This window comes from Lissotriton vulgaris, chromosome 7 (genome assembly GCF_964263255.1).
Source record: "Lissotriton vulgaris chromosome 7, aLisVul1.2, whole genome shotgun sequence".
Lineage (NCBI taxonomy): Eukaryota > Metazoa > Chordata > Amphibia > Caudata > Salamandridae > Lissotriton > Lissotriton vulgaris.
In genome coordinates this window covers 237893469-237918518 of record NC_141695.1, presented here as the reverse complement: position 1 = coordinate 237918518, position 25050 = coordinate 237893469, and positions in this window count along the sequence as shown.

Genomic DNA, 25050 nt, shown 5'->3' with positions numbered 1-25050 from the left:
GATATTATAGGGTCCAACAAGTGTCCGGCTTTGTGAGTTGGACCACTATTTCGTAGTGTCATGTCCAACACCATGAGGTCCTCTATTAGATTTTTACAGGTCTTGTTGTTGTCGTCATCTAGATGAAGATTCAAATCTCCTAGTACAGTGAAATTTTGGGCTTTCAGACGTTGGGGTAAGATGAAATCAGCCAAGTCATCTGACCAAGAGGGGTTATTTACTGGCGGTCGGTAGATCAATAATCCGGAAAAGGTGAAATTTGGACTGAGGGCAATTTTGAAAGATGCAGCTTCGCAGTTAGGGATAGCTGCAGGTTCAAAATTGCACACATAGTCTCTGCTGTGAATAATAGCAATACCCCCTCCTGTTTGTCCTACCCGATCTCTCCTAGCTATAGCATAGCTCGGGAGGAGGGCGGTTGCAACATCAGGGCCCGATCCATCATGAAGCCACGTCTCAGTTAAAAATATGGCGGTGGGCTTTTTGTCAATCAATAGGTGGAAAATATCTAATTTGTGCTCGGGCAGTGAACGACAATTAATCAGAAAGAATGTAAAATCGTTGGAACTCACTCTCTGTTGATAGGATTTAAAATCAGTCCCCTGTGGGGTGTCAGGGTAGGGCTGGTAATTAGTCAGAGTAAGGGTACACTCCGGGCATGTTTGAGCACCAGCTAGTAGCGGATTCAAAGTTATACAGGTGTCATGGCTAAAGGGGCGTAACGCCCTGAGTTGGATACCTGTTAACATACCTGTACAATAAGGAGGGCAGAGGGTCGTGCCCTATGTCCCGGTCTGGCCCGGACGGGCACAGACAGGCTGACTCTGGCTGGACTCCAGCGAAAGACGAGGCGCGTCCACTGAAACGCGTCCGCTGACGCGGAGAGGGACCGTTTCCTTATAAAGCCGAGACTAGAGCGCTCTCACCGCTCTATCCCGCCCCAAAATGGCCGCCACTAATTCCCTGCTGCTCGGTGCCTTGCCCTAAATCGGCAGGAATCGAGCGTGTGTGTGCTGGGGTGACTGCGTGTGAGCGACAGGTATGCTGAGTGCAATTTTGTGGTTTTTAAAACACAGAAATACAATTGTTCGCCACAAATGCTATTTTTAAAAATTCGATTCAATTAAGTGTCCTAAAACTTTGCCAAGTCCTCTGACAAAGTATACAGCAGAAACGATTTTACATGTCCTCTCACAAGGTGTTTGGCAGAAAGATGAACACTGCCTGAGTGCTTGCTGACTGGTTGTATTGTTGCAGGGCTACACATGTCACCAGTAGTTTTGCTAGAGTTGGGATGTTTATGATTGGGCAGAAATTGTTGAGGTCTGATGGGTCCATGTTAGTTTTTTTTAGGATAGGGGTAATTTGTCTTCTTTAAGCAGTCAGGATTCATGCCTTGAGAGAGAGATGAATTGACAATCTTAGACCAGAGTGGGAGTATGGAAGATCTGAGCTCTTTGATGAGCTTAGCAGGCAGAGGATCATTGAAGTGGGTGGAGGGTTTTATTGAGATTAATATTTGTAGCATCTCGAATACTTCTGGAAATTTGAAGGCATCCCAAGTAGCATTGTTTTTTGTAGACTGAACAGTAAGGGGGGTCTCATCTGGTGCTGCACTGGGAGGAAGATGCTGGATCTGGCTAAGTAGATGCTGAGAGGCAAGTCGCAATTCAGAATCAATCTTATTAGTCTTTTCAGTTAAATGGGTGGAGGATTTGTCTCAGCTGGGTAATGGTTCATTGACTCCTGGGAGGTGGTTCGGTTTTTCAGTTGTTTGTCAATTTTGAATCGTTTTTTGGTCTGTTTTTAGCATTTTCAAATTCTGTCCTAAAGTATTCTGCTTTTTATTTTCGGATGAGTTTGTTGTAGAAGATTCTTGTCCACCTCAAGTGCATGAGGTGTGCTAAGGAGAGAAAGATTATCCATGAGCTCTTGCCTAGCATTAAGGTGTATAATCACAAAAGCCCCAGGGTAGACTTAGGGAAGGGAATCAGAGGTGCGGGTTACTAGGAGCATGCAGCCTCCAACATATAATGTTCAGCACAAATGGGATCGCTCCTAGTTATGGAACCAAGTTGCAATAGTGTTAGTTCGTGGGTGCAGGTATCTCACAAAAAGTGAAGGACTGGTCTCACACACCACCTGGTGTCATGCTTCATCATTGACCAGTCCTCGCTCTCTAAAAACTTGGTTTGATAGAGAGTGGGCATACACCTGACGACAGGGATGCACTTCAAAACTAAGTGGGGGCCCTTAAAGAAAAACAGTAGGATTTAAAAGGTCATTATAGATGCCAAACCAATTTTAATATAACTGGCATCCATATGGTAATTAAAATAAGTGATCGCTGTGTTGGGGATTCTATTGTCCCCCCACCGTAGTGAGTGTGGTGGACATGTTTATGCCTGTTGGCCAAGTAGCGTCCATGACATTCATCAGGACCTAAAGGAAAGTTAGATAGCGGCCTCTTACCAGGCTTTTGGTGAGAGGCTTCCACTGTGTGGGGTGATCTAAATCACGCTCCACTATTGGATGGCTTATACGTTCAAGCCCTAGACAGGGGACCGATTTGCCCCATAGGAGTGTGAGGGAGGAAGACCCCTGTGGTCACACGTGTTCCGTGGTGCGTCTTCCACGTCTGCACCTAGATGTGTACTCCTCACCTCCTCGCATTAAGGTGTGCCTTTCTTCATAATGTTACCAATTGAACCATTGTTTGGAGTGTCTACTGGGTATTCTTTTTAGCTGCTTCAGAACAATAATGCTTGCTTCAGAGCAAAAATGTCCAACCTGGATTGAATGGAATGATCCATAAGATCATTCACATTTGTCATGTTTGTGGTAGGAGGTAGGAAAATGTTGCTAATAGTAGCTAAATCGGTTAAGCTAAGATTTCTCAAATCTCTGGAACATTTTCTTGGTTTAATAGGTTGGCCTGTCTAATCAGTACCTTTTCTAAGATGAGGAAGGAGATTAGGTTGTGATCTGACCTATCAATTTTGAGGCATTATCTTTCGCTTTGATTAGATCAAGGCTAGAGCCTCTATTATGTGTTGGGCCTGTACATGCATGGGTGAGGTCCAAAAGGAAGGTCTTGAATGTGTTCAGTATGGGGTTCCAGTGTATATTGAAATTCCCAAGGAAGAACTGGTTGGAGTGTTGGTCTGTGTTAGAGGCAATGGTCTCCCTTATTTGTTCGATGAAAGATGAGTTGTTACCCGGAGGTGGTAAATCATATGTAGTTTGCACACAATGTTGTCATTGCTCTACATTTCAATATATAGGTATTAACAAAAGGTCTAAGAAGTAGTTTGCTTCAAAGGGAGAATGTAGCGGTAGATGCATGCTATGCAGTTCCCAACTCTCCCAGATCTATCCAATCTGATGATGTCATAGTTGGGGGGAACTAGAATGTCTAAAATAGGTGAGGGGGTTTCATTGAGCCACATTTTGGCTAAGATTAGGAGGTCAAAATCCTCTGCAAGTATGAGACAAATGATGTCGCTTGTGTCTCTTACTGCTGACCTGCAGTTAAGAAGCATAGACCTGATATGTTATTTGGTTACTAATGTCTCTTGATGTGATATGGCGACATGCAAAAGATTGTGATTGTTTTAGATTCTGTGGTTGAGACTGGGTTCTCTGAGCGGGTTGGAGCGAATAGTTCTTAAAGTGAATGGCGAGGGTGAAGAGTCCATCAGTGTAGTCGTATAGGATAAGAGAAGGCATTGAATGTAGGTCTCAGATAAATAGACTGTAACCCCCTGCGGTCTAGAATAATGATTGGGATATGGTCTAGATCTCTAATGTGAGATAGGTGGAATCTTAGTAACCGCTGACTCATGCCAGGGATAATATGGACTTCTCACTCTGGGTGGTTTAAAGTTTTTTGTGTGAGGGATTCCATTAGGTCCGGGTGTCAGGTTGGGAAACCAAAGCTTCTCAAACTTCGAGGTGATGTGTAAAAGGTTCTAGAGATCAGCTTTGACTAGCTGAAGGTCTTGCTTGAGATCGGTGAGGTTGTCCTCAAGGGATGGTGGATCACCAGTACAGATAGGCGAGTAATTTAGTCTAGGGAGGGGAGACGTGTGTAGTCCCTACGGTTTGGGGGAGTGGTCAGCGCACAGGAAGGGTTATAGGAGGAGATGGAGGCTGTAGGGTGACATGGGGATGAGGGCTAGCAGAAGGAGAACTAGAGGCGGTAACCTGGTTGAGGGGTAGGAGGAGAGCTCCTTGGAGCACCAGGCCTCATTGAGGGGGTGGCATTGCGAGCATGTTAGGGGTTGAAATGGTCGAGTGTGTAATCCATTGATTAGCAGAAAGTGTAGAAGAGAGGGAGCTCTTGATCGACAAAGGGTGATTAGTTTCCATAAAGGTATCTGGGTTAGGGCTATTGACAGTTTTCAGGCAGCGTGCATTACAACCCATACCATGGTGAACTAAGGGAAAGTTCAAGTCAGTCAAGGGAATTATGGAGGAAGGGCAAGAGTCATTGCTAGGAGTGGGTGATCTGGTGCCATAATGACAGTGTAGGGCTGGTAGATGCTCTGCCATAATGCACACCTTGAGTAGGGGAGTCAGTTTCATTATAAATACGCCTGGTACAGGGCACACAAACTGAACCCCAGGATGGGATACGTTTGCCAAAACACTTTTTCAACTCAAGGTGCAAGTTGTGCCTGATATCCAGGAGAGTCTCTCAGTCCCTGTAGGAAGCTGGCTCTTTATGTGATATATCAATAGGTTGAGATACTGTGTAAAGAGTCAGGGGTTCCCTTATGAGCGGACAGGGGCTTGCTATGCAATCCCAAAATGCCTTAATAGGGGATGGTGTGGTCACTCAGCCTATGCTTAGCACCGCGGAGTGCAAGACATTTGCAAATACCCACAATGATTAATAAATGACAACACGACTCAAGAAGGAGGCCCACACCAATTTATAAAAATGGCAAGTATTTTATATATGTTTAGGCATCAGAGAAAAATTGTGCAGGTAAGTATGTTTATAAATATAATTCTTTTCAGTTCAAAATGTGGACAATGTACAATTTTTGAGTTCTGCTATATCATCCTATGGAAGGAAGAACATGTTCTGCAAACAGTTACAGTACATCTACTTACAGGACCAATCTCCAGGAGTTAAGGTGAGTGGAGTGCCCGGTCCAAAGTAGCACCAACAGTGCACCACCAGTGTGAAGAGGGCGGCCGGTTGCAGGTTGCAAATCAGTGTCAGAAGCCCAATAGGTTTCAATGGGTATCATTCTCTCTATAAAAAGAGGCTGCAGGTTCTGGCTAGGAAGCCAGTTGGGTTGAACAAACCGGGGGGGTTCAAGGCTTGAATGATCGGGATGCAGGGATGCTTGGGGTCCTCTTCTCCACGGCCCGGGAGCGACGGATGTAAAGGTGTCTTTAGGCATTGGGTTTCTCTTACCAGGAGCAGTTGTGAATGAGGGGACGGAATGCAGAGGCAGCAGGTGTCGTTGGATAATCCACAAGGGGTGAGACCATGATGGACTCTTGTCCTGTGGGGCTGGGGAAACTTGTTGGCACTGGTGGCCCACTCCAACCAGCTGGAGGCGATTGGGGCAGTGGTGGCTTCGGATGTCAGGTTCTGGCGGTTCAGGAGGCCTCAGAGTCTTCTTTTTTTGGGGTTCCTGCAGGATGAAGGGAAAAGGCTTGCTGTGCTTCAGGAGGCCTTGGTCTTTATTGAAGGCAGGCTATACTCCTAGGTTTTGGAGCCACACAGCTAGAGAACGAGCCATCTTTGGTGCAGCTTCGACAGAGAACAGCAGACAGGACAGTAGGGCTGGGGCCAAGTCAGGTGCTCTCTTCAGTCTTCTGCTTTTGAGGCTCTTTATGTCCTTCTTCTTTATAGGTCAGGATCTGCTTCTCTGGTTTTAGGATTGCTAGGGGAGTGTAGGGTAGTAGCCAATGGGATACTCACCCATCGGGTCACTATGCCCCCTATATGTCCACTTCCTGTGGGAAGTAGACATAATCCTGTCCAAATATTCCTAAGTATGCCATCACAAAGATGGCTACTTCTGAAAAAGTGTTTCCACCTCACAGTAACCCACCTTAGGGGTGGTACTAGCCTGGAGATGGCACGCCTACCTGACTTGCTATTTTTCCTGCCTGTGCCAAGGTGGCTCTGGACAGGGGGGTGGTTTCCTCTCCTTTGAGGGGAGCCAGATTTGAAATCCAAAGGTGGCAACTTCTTTGAAGCTTGTCAGCCCGAGGAGGCTAATCAGCAGGTCATTCTGTGGGAGGGAAAGTTACACCCTCTGGCTAACAGCCTTTTTTTCTGCGTCTCAGGTGGCAGGCAGGCAGAAACCAGTCAGCAAGGGCACCAGAGGCTGGTAGGTTTTTATGAAGTACCTTTAAGGTGCCCTCTGAGTGCATGAATTGGTAAATCTGACATTGACATCAGTGTGGGTTTGCCAATTCTACATGTTTGATACCAAACATCCCTCTTTTTATAAAGACAACATGTAGCTGATGAATTTGTTTTCGCCAGTGTCCAGCACGTGTTCTAATTGGCTTCCCTGGTCACTTGGCAGTAATGGAACTGACCAGTACAGGGGCATATCTTTTCCTGCAGGTATGCCCTCACATGTAGTACTAAGCACTCTGTCCTATGGCTATTAGGCCTGCTGTAGGGGTGACTTACAAGTATCACACGCAGTGGTAGGACACATGGCACACAGGGTAGTGAGACATGTTGTATTGTCACTTTTGTCTGCACCAAGACACGCAGCCTGCAAAGGCAGTATTGCATGTTCTTGGTGAGGGGTCCCTTAGGGTGGCACAGTTTGTGCTGTAGCCCTTATGGACCCTCAGTGCCTTGGTACCAGGGCACCATTTACTATGGACTTACAGAGGGTGCTAAAGGATTTGCCAATTGGGGGAACAATTGCACAGTTTTGTGAAAGAGTTTTGGTGCTGGGGATTTGGTAAGCAGGAACCCAGTGAACTTTCCATCATTTAACAGGAAAAATGTGGGAGTGGCCTTGTCAAAAGGGGCACTTTACTACATAACCACCCCAACCCCAAATGAAAGAGGATGAAACTAATCTTTCTCAAGAGAGTTTTCATCTTCTAGGTGGAAGAACATGGAAAGGCCATCTGAATTGGCATGATCAGTCGCAGGTTTGTGTTCTACTGTAAAGTCAATTCCCTGTGGGGATATGTATCACCTAAGCAGTTTGTGTTTTTCACCTTTAATTTGCATTAGCCAACTGGGAGACCTATGGCCAGTTTGAACAAGGAAGTGAGAACCAAACAAGTATGGCATTAGCTTCTTCAGGGACCAAACCACAGCAAAGGTGTCCTTCTCAATGGCACTCAAACACTGCTCTCTGGGCAGTTGCCTCCTTGCAATGAAAGCAACAGGTTGGGCATGGCCATCACCATTAGTTTGGGATAGGGCCCCCTGCTATCCCAGGTTCGGAGGCATCTGTCAGCACAATGAACTGCTTGGTTTAAACTGGAGCATTTAGAATGGGTGCTGAGCACATTGTATAGGCATTTATATAGCGCACTACTTACCCGTAGGGTCCCAAGGCGCTTCGACCGCTGCGAAACCCTTCCCGGTTTCCCTGAGAGATGGTCCCTTAATGGGTATCTCCAGGGTGAGACCAGGCATCCCCGGCGGTCTGGTGGGGCCGTTAGTGAAGATGAGGCAAGCTAATGCCCAGAGTTGCCGAGTGTGATCGCTGATCAGAGTGGGCACCGAGGCGAGAGAATTATCGAGTCCGCTGACCCTGGTCCAGAAACCTGCCGCGCCGGGAATCGAACCCTGGTCCCGGGCCGTCCTCTGCTCTCGGGTCTGCCGCCTCTAACCAGTGAGCCACACTACTTCACAGTGTCAAAAGCCTTTTGACAGCTCACTATTAAGTCAACTTTCTTAGAGAGCTTTTTGGAGGTCGGTTCTGTGAGGGGGTGGGGAAAAAAGGACTTGTATCCCCCAAAAACCTCCTTTAATACCAAATCAAGCCAAGGAATGCACTGACTAGGATCTGGGTGGTTGGAGCTACCCAGTCCAGAATTGTCTGGATCTTGAGTTGTAGGGGTTGAACTTGGTCTCCACCTACAAGGTGATCCAAGTATACAACTGAGCCCTGCCCTATCTGGCACTTGCTTGCCTTGATAATGAGGCCTGCACTTCCTTCTCAGAGCATCAAGGGCCTTGCAAAAATGGATCTGGTGATCCTGCCAGGGGGACATAAAGACAGCAACATTGTCAAGATAAGCTGCACTATGGTCTTTATTCACTAACCTTTGGAAGGTGGCAGGGGCATTCTTTAATCCAAAGAGCATAAGAGTAAACTCATAATTCCTCTTTTGGGATCAAGAATGCGGATCTCTCTTTTGCTCTATGAGTCAGACCTATCTGCCAGTACCCTGATGTCGGATCAAAAGTGCTGAGATATTTGGCTGCCCCTAACCTGTCAATCAGTTCATCAAGTGGTGTGCATCAGTCTTGGTTACAGCATTGTGACACCACAATGAACTGAGTGTGCATCAGTCTTGGTTACAGCATTGGTGACAGAACAACAATACAAAACAAAAACATAATAATCCAATAAAAACATATTGCAATTACATCACTGTTCTGACCGACTTTTTGCCACTTTCTTGAGTGAAGGTGATTGGAGATGACTTTAGTCTGCTATCATTCTAATAGGAGGACTAGAACCTTAGATAGGGCCTATTTACAAGGCATTTGATACAATCCCCTACCCTTCTCTTTAGTTTAGGGCTTATAAATCAATGTTAAGGGATAGATTCCTTAGTATGAGTAGTAATCCGTCCTTTTATAAGAGTGCTAGCATATTTCCGATGGACTTATGCTCATTTCAGGCCTTGTAGGCCTCAAACGGGAGAGACTCCATCTTTCTTTCTGCCCCGGCAGCTTGAGATGCTTCTAGGTCAAATGTAATGTTTTAGTTACGAGGTGTTGTTCGCTTGGAGAGAACCGGCTTAGGCTAGCCCTTATCGAAAGACTGTATTTTTCTTCATGTCGAAGATATAACATCAGGCCGGCCAGCTGAGAACGTGTCCTTGGTACGGGGAGGTACAAGAATTTAGTGGGCGGCAGGTTACTGGCCGTAACTTTCCATGAAGGGACAAGCTTCCATATTAGCGAAAGCATGAGGTAGTGAGTCAGTCAGTCCGTAGGCGGCAGCTAGTCGTTAGCATCAATGCAATTAATTATTTCAAGGCAGACAGTTGCCATCTTGAAGTCGAAGAAAGACCGAGAAGCTGATACTCTCTTAGAAAGATTGAAGTTATTTTAGTTGGAACAGCTGGTGAGCTTTGACATTAAGATCAGAGCATACAGAGTGAAGCAGTTGGTTGAGAGAACGAATACCAGAGTGGTAGAAACTGAGTTATAAGATCGAAGCTGAAAAGTGAAGACAGTCCGTGATTGAGAGGAGAGAGGAGTAGTAAAGAACAGCCAGAGAGAAAGCAGCTGATGAGACAGAGAATAAGAGAAAGGTTCCAGTGACTTGGAGGGAAACAGAGCATAGCGGTGCAGACGTGTATCCGTGACTGCAGAGGTGTGATCCTAAGACGAGCCAAGGCACAGACGAGAAGGGAACCCAGATGACTGCTGAGTCCGGACTTCATATTAATAAAGTGACGTCGACCCTTTCTTATTAGTGTGCACACACATTCTAACCTTTCCTTTTCCTTTTCAGGCTATATGTTATAGTATAGTATTATATTGTTGATATTGTTAATGAATAAAGATACCCCAGTTCTTAGTGAACCAGTGTGTATGTCTTATTATCTTATGGTAAAGTTAGCCTTTCTTCTAGTCAGATGCTGTTATGTGAACGGATGCAATTCCCGTCCAGGTAAATGGTAACTGAATAATGAGGGAGAGAGGAGCTCTTGAAATAGGGAATAAGTTGTACACCGTGTAATTCGGCCATTCTTGTGTGAATCATAATATTGTAGTATTGTACCTTTAGTGGATAGTGAGAGATTCCCCAACATGAAGAGCTAAAGGTATTCATAGGAAAGTGATCGTCGTAAGGCGGCGTTAATGAGAGCACCGGGGGGAAACGGTGTGTAGTGAGATCGCCTCTAGGGAAAGCGGCGTTAGTGGGAGCATTGACTGTGGTCGATGTGTATACCCACAGGATTGTGGCTTGTGTAATAGTGGGAGCACTGGGAGGATACAGTGCCTATACCCACAGGATTGTGGCTTGAGCGAGCACTGGTTGTAGTCAGTGTGTAACGGTAAGTAATCAGAACTGCCCCAGGGTAGATTAGTCTGAGCCCATGTGGTCGCGAGACTATATTGTATGAGTGGGGTATTTTAGAATATCTAAGCTTGTATATTGCTAATTCCCCATCTTCGGGTAGGAACACAGATACCTGTTGTAAATAGGTCCTAAAGAGGGAGGTGGTCACGTTTCGGCTGGGTTAGTGGTGTCTTGGTGAGCTGACTCTATCTGGTCCGAGAATCTGGTTGTTACATCTGGCGTCACAAACTGTTTACGAAGCCTGTGTGCGTTGTATTGTTTTTATCTTGTTGGTTTGCACTCGGCACGTACAGAGTTTATTTTGTATATTATTTGTTTATAATTGTATATATATTTTTGGTTTGTCACAATGTTTTTGAGAAAGTTGAAATCTACTTTCAAATTGCCTATTGAAATTCCCGGCTGGGAATCAACCCCTTACGAGGCTTTGGCCCGTGAGTGGGCCGATTCTACTGATTTGAGTGAAAATTGGAATTCTTGTTTGGAGCTGGCGGAGCCAGCTAATGTGATTGCTTGTTTGCAAAAAGCGCCAGTAGTGAAGGGTGAGGAGCTTCCTATTTTAGGTCGCAGAGGTTGGATTGTTTTAACTGCGTACAGGATTGTTCATGAGAAATTTTTAAAATTGCAGGGACAATATGTGGATATGGAAGAAAAGTTTGTTGAAGTGCAGAATGCTCATACTCTTTTGCGATGTCAAAATAAATTGCTTGCCGACAAACTTGAGACTTATCAGACAATAGCCGAAAGGGCTGCTGTTCGAATTGCAAAATACAAATATAAGAATCGTCGTGGTCGTGTTTGTAAACGGAAGGCGCGTCTGGTCGTGGCAAAAGCTGGACTGGACTGGAATCCCGATGAATGGGATGGTAATATCTGGGACTCGAATGATTCTGGTTCCTCGGCTGAGAAGTCTGACAAGCGCGAGTCTTCTCGCTCCGGACGTGATTTTAAACTTGCTTCTTGTGACAAATATGATGGTTCCAGGGACCGTGGTCGCTCTCTCCATTCTGATGATATTTCTCGTTCTGACTGTCCCTCTAAACTACTGAATGGGCTTCTTCTGATGCTCGTCCTGAGGTTTCTGCGCATCCGGTTTTTCGACGGAAGTTACAGCAAGCTCCTGGTAATCCAAATGGTATTCCTATGGATAGTTTGGAAGATTTTACACAACAGGAAGTTAGTGACATTTTGCAACGTTTTCGGCAACGGCCTGGTGAGGCCTTGCTTACGTGGATGGTGCGTCTCTATGAATTGGGTGCTGCTGGCATCATGTTGGACGGGGGAGATGCTTTGAAATTTTGTTCTTTGAGTTCTGATTCCACTGTACAGGATCATTTCCGGAATTATAATGCTGCTGGTCAAATTACTCTGCTTCAGTTAGCGACTGATGGTTGTAATCACAAATACCCTACTGAATCTGATTGGCCTCTGAATGACAAGCCATGGTATACATTGCACGATGCGGCACAACGGCTGAAAGAGGAGGTGATGAAAACTGCGATTTTTCTGAGTACATCTGACAGATTGTTGGATGGTTTGTTAACATCTTCTGTGCATAATCGCATTATCCGTTCTTCCCCTGTTGCTTATAAGCAGGTTATGATGACTTTGTTGATCAATCAGACTGGCAATGCGTTGTCTATGGTGCTTGAATCTGTGCGTCAGCTTGACGAGCTGGGCGAATGGCTTAAACCTGAGAGGCAGTCCAGACCTGAGGGTCGTACTGCTGGGAATTATAAGTTCACTAGACGTGATATGTTTCTTGCTTTACTGGCTGATGGTGTGAAGAGTGAGGACATTGATGGTGAACCTAATAATCGCTTGTGGGATATGTTTCGCAAGCGTGGTTTGGATCGGAAGGAGGGTGCTCGACGTGTACGTAAGAATGATTGTGATCGTGAATGTTCTGATGACAGTGGAGACGATAGACGTCGTGATGATTCTGATCGTCGTGATGGTCGACGGTATGAACGTGATGTGTCCCCTCGGCGTGAAAAAGAGAGAGGGTGAGAGGGGGAAAGAGAAAGAGGGAGATATGACCGTGTTAGCAGCAGATATAGGGATGAAAGAGATCAGTCCCCCGAGATGAGGAGAAGGGAGGATCGACACAGATTTTCCGATCGAAATTCACAGTACCATGCAGATGACAGGAATCCATTTCGTAATGGGGATGGATATGAACATGACATTATATCGTCCAAGAAATATGAGAGCATTTACCCTGATTTGTCTTGGTTATCAGAACGCAATAAAAATGACTAGGAAATAGGTCAAGCTCCAGTACGCAGGTGGGCTCACAGAGACAATAGACCCTATGTAGATATTGACATTTTTTGGAAACATCGTAATATCCAAAGGGCCCGAGCATTGGTAGATACAGGAGCGGAGGCCACTCTTATTCATGGAAAATCAAAGAAATTTAAAGGTCAGTTTTTCACAATTACTGGTTTAGGTGGAAAGGAAACTCCCACAGTGCAAACTACACTTGAAATGAAAATAGGTAGAATTCCCCGAAAAGAATATTCTGTTTTAGTTGTGCCACTCGTGGAATACATAATTGGAATTGATATTTTGAAAGGAATGACATTGAATTTAGATGACGGCTGTTATCAATTTGGAAGTAAAAGTTATATATCATCCAGACCTGTACGAGTTGGTCGCTTAAGAATGCCCCCTATAAAAATTCCCCAGGCTACACTGGTTATTTCCCAAAAGCAATATCGTATCCCAGGTGGCCATGAAGAAATTAGTGATACAATTCAAGACTTGGTGGATGCAGGAGTTATAACTTCGGTTACTTCTGCTTGGAATAATCCTGTTTGGCCCGTACGTAAGAGTGATAATTCTTGGCATATGACTGTTGATTACCGCGAATTGAATAAACATACACCCCCTTTGACTGTTGCAGTACCAGACATAATTACTTTAATTGAGAGAATTCAGAAGCATCCAGGAACATGGTATGCGTCTATTGATATTGCTAATGCTTTCTTTTCAATCCCAATTGCCCCTGAGTGTCAGGAACAATTCAGTTTTACATGGAATGGACGTCAAAGGACGTTTAGAAGTCTTCCCCAAGGCTATGTACATAGTCCTACGATTTGTCACCGGCTGGTGGCGGAACATTTGTCTGAAATACCCGTAAATCCACAAATTCAGATGTGTCATTATATTGATGATATTTTGATTCAAGGTGAGACACAAGATCAAGTTCAAACTCAGTTAGATCAAATTATTGATCATTTACGTGAAAAAGGTTGGGAAATCAATCCCGACAAATTCCAAGGTCCATCACAAAGTGTGAAATTTTTAGGCATCAATTGGCATAAAGGTAATAGAGAGGTGATTCCACAAGTAAAACAGAAAATTCTTGATTTTGCAGTTCCAAGAAACCGAAAGGAAGCTCAAAGCTTTATTGGCTTATTTGGCTTTTGGCGTCAACATATCCCACATTTGAGTCAGATATTGGCCCCTTTATACAAAGTTACTCGCAAAAAGAATGTGTTTGAATGGAGTAAACTGCAGCAGGATGCGTTTGATTTGGCGAAAGAAGCGATTCAGTGTGCTTTGGATTTGTGGCTCGTGCGTGACGGTGTTGTGGATCTGAATGTGTCCGTGCAAGGTCTTTTTGCAAATTGGAGTTTGTGGCAAAAACAAGGCAAAAATAAAGTACCATTAGGTTTTTGGACTAAAAAGTTACCTGATGCTGGTGAGCGTTATACACCTTTTGAGAAACAATTACTTGCATGTTATTGGGCTCTGGTGGATACCGAGCAATTGACTTTGGGGCATGATGTGATTTTGAGACCTGAGATTCCTATAATGCAGTGGGTTTTGAGTTCGCCGAAAACTCATCGAATTGGACATGCTCGAGAGGCGAGTGTGATTAAGTGGAAATGGTACATACAAGACAGGGCACGCGTGGGACCAAAAGGTGTGGCATCATTACATGAGCAAGTGGCGCAGGCGCCATCGACTGAGACTGGGAGTGATTGCTCCGTACCTGTAGTACAGGAATCCCCTGTTAAATGGGGTAAGCCATTTGATGATCTGTCCGCGGAGGGCAGAAACCATGTGTGGTTTACGGATGGTTCAGCGAGGTACATAGGAGAGAAGAGGCATTGGAAGGCAGTGTCCTATAATCCCATCACACAAAAATTGCTGAGTACAACTGGTGAAGGAAAGAGTAGTCAGTTTGCTGAATTATATGCTGTTTACCAAGTTTTAAAACAAAAGTTACCCGGTACATGTCATCTTTTTACTGATTCCTGGTCCACTGCTAATGGACTGGTGGTTTGGTTACCAAACTGGTATTCTCATAATTGGGAATTGCATTCTAAAGAACTTTGGGGTAAAGAATTATGGCAAGAAATTTGGGAGATGCTCCCACAAAGTACTGTTACAATCTTTCATGTGGATGCTCATACACCAATAGACTCCCTTGACAAATTCTTTCATAACATTGCAGATGAGAAATCTAAAATTGCTGAGGCAGTGGTGGACATGCAAGATTCTGATTTGGCGGGATTGGCGAAATGGGCCCACCAGAAAGCAGGACATTTTGGAGAGAGAGCCACTAGCAGGTGGGCTGCTGATCGAGGAATTTATATTCCTTTAAATTTGATTAAAGATACTATATTGCATTGTCCTATCTGTCAACATTCCAGACAGCGAAAAGTACCCCAAATTGTTAAAGGACATTTACACCGAGGAAAATTACCCGCTCAAATTTGGCAGATTGATTATATTGGTCCACTCCCTATGAGTAAAAATTGCCAATATATTTGCACCATTGTTGATACATACAGTGGCCTTTTAGTGGCCTTTCCCTGTAATCGAGCTACCCAAGTGAATACCATTAAAACATTGGAATTGATTATGCTCTATTATGGTGTTCCATTTCAAATTCAATCTGATAATGCATCCCATTTCAAGGGAAGATTGGTGCAGGAATTTTGTGTGGAAAATAACATTGAATGGGTGTTTCATATACCATATTATCCACTTGCAGCAGGCCTTATTGAAAGAATGAATGGTTTGCTAAAAGAGCAATTGCGTAAATTAACTGACAGTAAATATAAAAATTGGAGAGATTATTTGTTTCAGGCACTGTTGATTTTGAATAATCGTCCCTTGTTGAATGCTGAATCTCCATTAATGCGTTTATTTCCTCCAGCTATTGACGCAAAACCAAATACAATTGACAATACTGTAATGTACTGGGAAATTTCCCCTGGAGCATTAGCTCCATGCAGAGCAACCCCAGGTTCCGCAGGCTTAGACCTGCATGCCATGAATGACACTATCATAAAAAGTAGAGATCGAGTTATCATTGAAACTGGCGTTGGTGTCTGTATACCAACTGGAAATTTTGGACTGATTGCCCCTAGATCGGGCCTGGCCTTAAAAGGCATTCAAGTACTCGGAGGAGTTATTGACAGTGATTATCAGGGAGAGATTAAGGTACTCCTGCTGAATAGCAGTGAAGTTGATTTACCGATTCATAAAACTGACCGAATTGCTCAGTTGCTATTCATGCCTGTTTTCAGTGGTGAGAGTCAGAAAGGCACTGCCCCAACTTTGCTAACTGTACGAGGATAAAAAGGATTTGGCTCCACAGATAATCCAGGAGCGAGAGTGTGGGTGCAATCGCCTAAAAATCCCCCTGAACAAGCTGAAGTTATTGCAACCGGTCATGATAATACAATTCTCGTCATGAGACCAGGGAAAGATAGCTGGGAAGCTGTCCCGGCTGACAAATGTTATTTACAAGAATGAATAATGCCTGTATTTGACTTTCTTTCAGATCACTCTCTGGACTGCTGTTGCAGGATGTGCCGGCGTTGGACTCCTTTTGGCCTGCTACGTCGGGAAAGGAGGGAACCCACAGACTTTGGTTGATTCGATAACCGAGTACCGCGTTCCTTTGCTGCGTGGGATTCATCATCTAACTTTTGGACTACCTTAGCTCGAAGAGTCACTAATTCCCCACATTTCTGTTTAACACCGATGCGTTCGGTGACTGATATACTAGCGACCTGTTTGGTTGCTGTCCCTGCTTCGTTGGAGACTTTAGCCCATATTTTTAATATATCAAATGCCGGTCCTAATATTATTCTTGGAGAGTTTGCTACGCACGAATACTGTCCTTTATGTACTGTGCTTTCAGATCCAACACCCCCGATTCATTACCAAATAATTACGTATAATATCACACAGGGTGATTTATGTTTTTTCCTTACCTGTGATCCCAATGCAATCACCGAATGTGTGCGTTTAAAATTGAAAGGTGCTACTTCCTTTACAGCTCATGAACGAACTTTGTGTTCCCGTAGATCCCCGAAATTATGTACTTCTGTTAAAAATAATATGACCTGCAAGAGTTTAGTAGTTACCCCTAGTCATTATCGCACAATGCTGTTACCTTCTGATTGGCTTTTCTCTTGTGGTAATACATCCTGGCCTTACATTCCCGCAAACATTTCTGGAGGACCTTGTGCCATCACTAGACTGAGTTTATTGATGTTTTCTTCACATCCTAATATGCATTCCTGTGTTGTTTGTGATGCTGTGATGTTACATGACAATTGTGACTCTACACTACATTTGTTTTCTGAATCTGAATATCTTAGCTTTTTCAATTGTAGGTGTCCCTGCCTTAGCAGTCTATAATGCAAAGTCCATTGGGAAGATGGCCTGTTGGATGGTTAAATCTATCAATCATACTTCTACAATTTGATCTGACATGTTACTGGACGCCCAGGGTGAACGCAGAGCTATTTTGCAGAACTGGGCTGCCATTGACTATCTTTTGCTCAAACATGGATATGACTGTTCTGACTTTGAGGGCCTTTTCTGTTTCAATCTATCAGATCATACCAGATCCATTCAGGCTCATATTGACAAACTTCATGATTTGACCAACGAAGTTAGAAAACACATTGACCAGGGCTGGTTTGACTGGCTCTTCAATTGGTTACCTGACTTACATTCTTTACGACAGATATTAGGGGGTATCCTGATTACTATTTGCATTTTTAGTAGCTATTTGCTGCTTTATTCAGTGGATTCCTTCTTTACTCCAGACCTGTAGATGTGGTACTAGAAATAGATCAGTTAGTTTTGTTTCATATTATTCCTCTACGGATGTTAGTTCCATTTAGCGAATGATTAGTAGCCTAAAGTCAAGGGTGAAGTGTTCTGACCGACTTTTTGCCCCTTTCTTGAGTGAAGGTGATTAGAGATGACTTTAGTCTGCTATCATTCTAATAGGAGGACTAGAACCTTAGATAGGGCCTATTTACAAGGCATTTGATACAATCCCCTACCCTTCTCTTTAGTTTAGGGCTTATAAATCTATGTTAAGGGATAGATTCCTTAGTATGAGTAGTAATCCGTCCTTTTATAAGAGTGCTAGCATATTTCCGATGGAGTTATGCTCATTTCGGGCCTTGTAAGCCTCAAACGGGAGAGACTCCATCTTTCTTTCTGCCCCGGCAGCTTGAGATGCTTCTAGGTCAAATGATATGTTTTAGTTACGAGGTGTTGTTCGCTTGGAGAGAACTGGCTCAGGCTAGCCCTTATCGAAAGACTGTATTTTTCGTCGTGTCGAAGACATAACATCAGGCCGGCTGGCTGAGGACGTGCCCTTGGTACGGGGAGGTACAAGAATTTGGTGGGCGGCAGGTTACCGGCCGTAACTTTCCATGAAGGGACAAACTTCCATATTAGCGAAAGCATGAGGTAGTGAGTCAGTCAGTCCGTAGGCGGCAGCTAGTCGTTAGCATCAATGCAATTAATTATTTCAAGGCAGACAGTCGCCATCTTGAAGTCCGAGAAAGACCGAGAAGCTGATACTCTCTTAGAAAGATTGAAGTTATTTTAGTTGGAGCAGCTGGTGAGCTTTGACATTAAGATCAGAGCAGACAGAGTGAAGCGGTTGGTTGAGAGAATGAATACCAGAGTGGTAGAAACTGAGTTATAAGATCGAAGCAGAAAAGTGAAGACAGTCCGTGATTGAGATGAGAGAGGAGTAGTACAGAACAGCCAGAGAGAAAGCAGCTGATGAGACAGAGAATAAGTGAAAGGTTCCAGTGACTTGGAGGGAAACGGAGGAGACAGAGCATAGCGGTGCAGATGTGTATCCGTGACTGCAGAGGTGTGATCCTAAGACGAGCCAAGGCACAGACGAGATGACTGCTGAGTGCAGACTTCATATTAATAAGGTGACGTCGACCCTTTCTTATTAGTGTGCACACACATTCTAACCTTTCCTTTTCCTTTTCAGGCTATATGTTATAGTATAGTATTATATTGTTGATATTGTTAATGAATAAAGATACCCCAGTTCTTAGTGAACCAGTGTGTATGTCTTATTATCTTATGGTAAAGTTAGCCTTTCTTCTAGTCAGATGCTGTTATGTGAACGGATGCAATTCCCGTCCAGGTAAATGGTAACTGAATAATGAGGGAGAGAGGAGCTCTTGAAATAGGGAATAAGTCGTACACCGTGTAATTCGGCCATTCTTGTGTGATCCATAATATTGTAGTATTGTACCTTTAGTGGATAGTGAGAGATTCCCCAAATTGAAAAGCTAAAGGTATTCATAGGAAAGTGATCGTCGTTGTAAGGCGGCGTTAATGAGAGCACCGAGGGGAAACGGTGTGTAGTGAGATCGCCTCTAGGGAAAGCGGCGTTAGTGAGAGCATTGACTGTGGTCGATGTGTATACCCACAGGATTGTGGCTTGTGTAATAGTGAGAGCACTGGGAGGATACAGTGCCTATACCCACAGGATTGTGGCTTGAGCGAGCACTGGTTGTAGTCAGTGTGTAACGATAAGTAATCAGAACTGCCCCAGGGTAGATTAGTCTGGGCCCATGTGGTCGCGAGACTATATTGTATGAGTGTGGTATTTTAGAAGATCTAAGTTTCAATATTGCTAATTCCCCATCCTTGGGTAGGAACACAGATACCTGTTGTAAATAGGTCCTAAGGAGGGAGGTGGTTATGTTTCGGCTGGGTTAGTGGTGTCTTGGTGAGCTGACTCTATCTGGTCCGAGAATCCGGTCGTTACAATTACAAAAAACAAAACCTAATTCTCAAAACACAGCAAACAAAAACATACTAGTACAAGGGAACAGAAAAATACAACACAATAAAAACCTTAGCACAGTGCAAAAGCAAAACACATTTACTACACAGTTGTGTTTTGTTTTTACCTTCATGGTGTTGTGCTATAATATATTGTGATTTTATTTTGTTGCTCTGATGTGTTGTATTGGTGTTGTGTGCTTGTGATTTTGTGCCGATGTCATTAATAATGTTCTTCTGCTTTTGTTGTAGTGCTGCTATTATGTTGTGTTGTTGTAACTTAACTGAAGTACATCAGCTTGAACATTAACACACTTTTTTATCACACAATACCACTGCCAGAAGGCCACTTTTACAAAGCAGTGATAAACTCTGTTAGCAAAAACACACCTTCTTTACCACTGAAGACGTGTAAAAGCACTGACCACAAAAATGCTTGTGATTTTTTCCAGCATATCCATTATGAAGGGGAAAGTCCAACAGTGAGAGCCTTACAAGCTTTTCCCCCTATGTCCTCAGCCCCCCGAGGAAAGGCAAAGATTCTGGTTGAGGTGCCAACATTAGAAGCACAGCTTATGTTACCTATGTCTTTCTGCCAGGCAGTCTTTACACGGTTTCTAGATTTTGCTTTGCTTTGCCAGTACTTCGTCTCTCCACTCTCCGACAATATAGTCCCACATGCTCAAGATAGATCCCCGCCTAGACATTTGCCAACTTTCAATTGTCATTATAAAAAAACACCTTTGAATGTAGAACCGTGCACATGTTTGATGGGCGTGGTGTATACTGTCTATAAAATAATATTATATTCGTTTTCTATTTCCTGTGAAGAAAAATGCCCTTTCAGAAAAAAAAATCCCAAGTTTCCAAAACCGTGCTGCTTGGAGGTTACACCAGAGAACCTTTCAACAGGCGCAAAACAAATAACAAGGAAAAATATGTGCGCCATTTTAGGTACGTGTGTTCTACAGAATGGATTAAATGTTATTTAAATTTGGGAAATGCAAGGAGCAAACCTCTCCTTTTATGATAGGAATCTGGAATATTGGTGCTGGAAATGGGATAGACTCCACAGTTCCTTATTAACACGTAGGCTCTTGTGGCAAACTGACATGAGTGGTTCTAATCTCCAGACCTTCCATATCCTGCTGCGAGCCGTGCAAGAATACACGCTGGTCTACAGTAGGCCGGAGGAAAGGGGTGGGGCAAGAGAGAAAGATAACAGACACCAGATAGCTTCACTCTGCCTGTTATTTCAGCTGGGCTTAATCTGAACTGCAGATGTAAAGATATCGCTCTCTGCAGCTGGTTGAAACAGTGTGACTTCAAAGAACCTCAGTGGTTCGTAAGTAAAATCTGTGATCCAAATGATTCTCACAAAAAATGCATTACCTTTGTACCATACATGATTCAAAATGAATATATTTAAAAAATAAGCCAGAGTGCATAATGCTTCCGATGGTGACTCCAGTAATAGTGTCTCATAGCAAAGTTATACCAATTACTTCAAGAATAGTTCCAGAATACTATCTGTATCCAATTTTTGGAAAGTATGCTCCATGACTCCAAGATGGCTGCCACCATTACAAATCTTTTGAGAGTGCCATGGCACTCTTGGACCTGTACTTTATCTTGAGTCTTGACTCCCCTTCAGTGTTTTGTGTAGAGCAAGTTAAACAGACACAAATGTCACACTATGTGTACATGGCTCCCCTCCTTGGATACCAATGACTCAAATACCTTATACATTGGAAGGAGTACATCCCCACTCCTGTGTGGTGCTGTTGCGTGCTTATCTAGGTTCCTGATCGATACTGTGACCTTATGCCCCTATTCGGCTATAAACCCATTTATTCCCTATATTGGCATAACCGTTCAAGTGCGATTTACTGAAAAGTCATCTCTGGCCTCACACGAACAGAGCCACATTCCAGCATGACTCTCTGCTACTTCCTTTGCGACCAATTAGTGCAATGACAGAGCAGCAGTCACTATCTGATATTCCTAGATAACACTCCGAGTTCTTCAACAAGATAAAAACTTAGCAAACCTGGAAATCCCCGCTTGCTATGTTTTGATTAGTAATGGAACTCTAATGAGCAACTGACAACTATCACTTCCTAGTGACATCTTTAATTGACGTCTTATGTCCAGCAAACTTGCGTCAAACCCGGCACCTGTCAGGTATAAATATTACCAACATTGCCTTAAGCAACGAGCGAGAACCTGTTGCTGATGCCAGCTGCCTGCAAGACCCCGTGTTGGTAAAAACTAGCACTCTGTCGCTGCAGCCTGCTATCCTGTGGTGGTGAAGCTGCTGATTACCATTATCGCCGCTACAGCGCGACCTATGGTGCAGTACGCTTGAGGAGCCGAGCAGCCGTCCTCTGCGAAGACATCCAGCAGATTCCAGCTGCCCGCGGACGCTGTCCCCCGCCTCCTTCCTCGACGCGCTGAGAGAAGCCGCTGCCTTTCTCGTGCAGAGAAATCCAGTCCCGGCGCTTCCGGTTTACCCTCGCGGGTGACTGGGATATCGAGAGAGACCCCTGAAGGAGATACCAATCCTCCATCATTCTATTCAGAGGTATGGTGTTGACTAAACCCTTAGACGAGAATTCTTGAAACAAACCTTGGCAAAACCAACTTAACTTAAGCTACTTACTTACTCCCCCTTTTCACGTGTTAGGCTTAGGTCAGGCACACTGGGGTAGGCTTAGTTAGAAGCACCAGTTGAGTATGTTAGCCTAATGTATATATGACTGTATATATGTTTTATTACTTTTAAACCATTGTATGGCTAAGAAACCATATCAATGCTTTTACAGTTCTATTTCGCAATACTTATCTTACTGTACGTACTTTTTATAATAACAGTTATTGCAATTGTGGCAATACATTTCTCTTGTACGAGAAGAAAGACTGTTCAATAAATGTTAACCCTTTATTGACAAACGCCCGTCTCTCTATTCTCTACATACCGTGAAAGTAAACTGCACTAGACTGACTGAGTGAAATCTATGTCTATTGTTTCACACGACCCTAGAGATCGACTCTTGATCTGAGGAGCAAAGTTGTCATGTTGCACGGTTGTTGGAAAACTGAATCCCTTCTTGTCTGTGCCAAGGAAGCTGATCACTTCCTATGCAGAGAAGAAAGTTTCCAGTGACCTCTGAGCTAGTTGGTAACACAACCCAATTAAGTTTAGCATAGTCAGTGGAGGCCTGGAATATCCGCAGTTCCACGTCGATACTACTGTTTATGTTATTCCAATGCGCAGGGCCTAGTGGGAAACTAGGAACTACACTACATGGCGCCCAACGTTTGGTAAGGCGATAAACTAACGCAAGACTTGTAGAGTAACTCAGTCGTGCATATTTCACAGACCCCTTTCTCCCGTAAAAACTCCAATAGACGTCTGGAGTGGGTGAAAGGTTAAAATCCGCCCGACCTTAGTAGGAAGAGATTCCTATGTAAAGCTCTGGTTTATTCAACGTTGAAGGATACAGTGTTCCAAAATATTGTGCACCTAATCTTTGTCTCCTTGGAGACCTACTCTGAAAAGCCTGCATTTAAAAAAAAAAAAGAAATGACAGACAGTGAAGAAGAAAGGGAAGCAGTTAGACTGGCATCCCAGCTAATGGAGGAAGACACGAGTCTCCTAGAAACAGACCCGGATGCTATTATCATCCCGGTCCAGTTAAGAAAATCTATAACTTTAAAACTTATAGAAAACGGACTGACACCTCAAGGTGGTACAGTAATTTTCGTGATAGAGGCTCACGAGTATCGGCAGACAGAGGTATTCTATTCATGGATAAACTTTCCAGCGGCAAACGCTGCAACACAAGAGTTTCACTATTACAAAATAGAGGAACCTCCGGGAGAGTACGCTCCTTTCGAGGAGATTGAAATCCCACTTAAATTTCAAGAGCACCTGCTCTGGTTTAATGGCGCCCTAAAACACAATAATCACATAACTAGGCTCGGTCCACTAGGTAGACCAGGAGCAACGTGGCCGGTTCTAGCCAGCTACACACCACATCCTGACATTGCAAGAATGTCAAGAGAAGAGCTGTTAGCACAGCTAAACACATTAATAAAAATACATAGGCAATTAGTCCAATATGTAATGCGGATTGCTACAATCCAGCCAGCTGTTAATACACCACAGCTAACCCCTCATCAGGGGAACACAAATAAAATTACACCACAGAACATACAGTCATGTCTTGGTAAAACACCCGTAAAACGGGAACAAATTCCTTTCTGGTTAGCCCAGAAAATCACTCAAATAGAGGCAGTATTTCCTGATACTACCCCTATTGAGAAACACAGAATCTTGACCATCTGCCTTCCTATGGGAATCGCACCACACGTGGAGGACTGCGACACTTGGGGTACAGTCTTTGCTTCCATTTACACAAAAACACACGGTGTTCCGTCTATGGCGGTAATACCAGAAGTGCTAAAACAGATTCAAAATGAATTCGGTCCAGAGCCCGCTTTAAATCTGGGTATGAAATTACTGAAAGATTTCAAGCAGGTCACAGCTATATTATTAGCCAACGTAAAGGGAGAAGCAGCATCTGTGGCGATTCGCCAGAAGTTGAGGGAAACAGATATAAAAGATCCTGTTGAGCTTGCAAAAATCATAGAAAAATGCTATGAAGAATTAGGTAGAGACAGCTTGGGTGGGAAACCAGTAAAACCCCAACTGCTCGAAAGTCCTGAAAAATTATTTATTAAAAATAATTTAAACACTCCTAAAAAGAGCTGGGATGGAAATAAACAATCCACTCCCAAGGAAAAAGTTTTCCAGACCAGAGGAAGGTCTCCTCGACGGAGGGAAAGAACTCCGACTCGAGAACACCAGTCTCCCCAACGGGAGCCCTCTGAGAAAAGATATAACCTTAGAAATAGGGATAATCTGAAAAAACCTGATAGATATCAAAGTATTGATACACGTCCCTCTCGATCTCTTCCACAGAATTCGGAAAGAAGAGGACGGTCAGACCCAGGAGAGCACACCAAGTCCAAAGACAAGGAACCTGCTCAGAGTAAAAAATCTCAATTTCCTAAAAAGAAGGTAGCCAGTATTAGAGTAATCAACCATGCCGAGAATACTAAGGACACAGTTGAAAAACGGGGAGTGGGCATTGACAATGTTGGACAGTGCAGCAGAAATCAGTATAGCGCGCAAGATCTTGATGAGTCATCTGGAGACAGTGGGCACGAATGAGTACATTCAGGTTGAAACTGCCGACACCAGACTTAGCGAGCCCCATAAAATATACGAAATAACATTGCGTATGGAGGGTGATAAGACTAGGAAAATTAAGGGTCTATTTTGGGATAAACTCTCAAAAGGCTATGATATTCTGTTAGCTGAAAAAGATTGGCCCCCGGAGTTTGTCAGGGAGTGCCCTCGTGGCGAAGAAGTGATTATGCCTGCCTTCTCGAATCACATACCGATTCATAAAAAATATACATATGCACGGAAATGGGCAGTAGCTCAGGCACCGGCATTATATAAAAATCATGTAGGATGGAATGAGGATTCACCACCTCACAAAATCCAGCTAAAAAGTGAACCAACTGCCCAACGGCAGTATCCCATAAAGCAAGAAGCTAAAAAACAGGTCAGGGAGATCTTAGATCAACTTGAATACCAGGGGGTGAT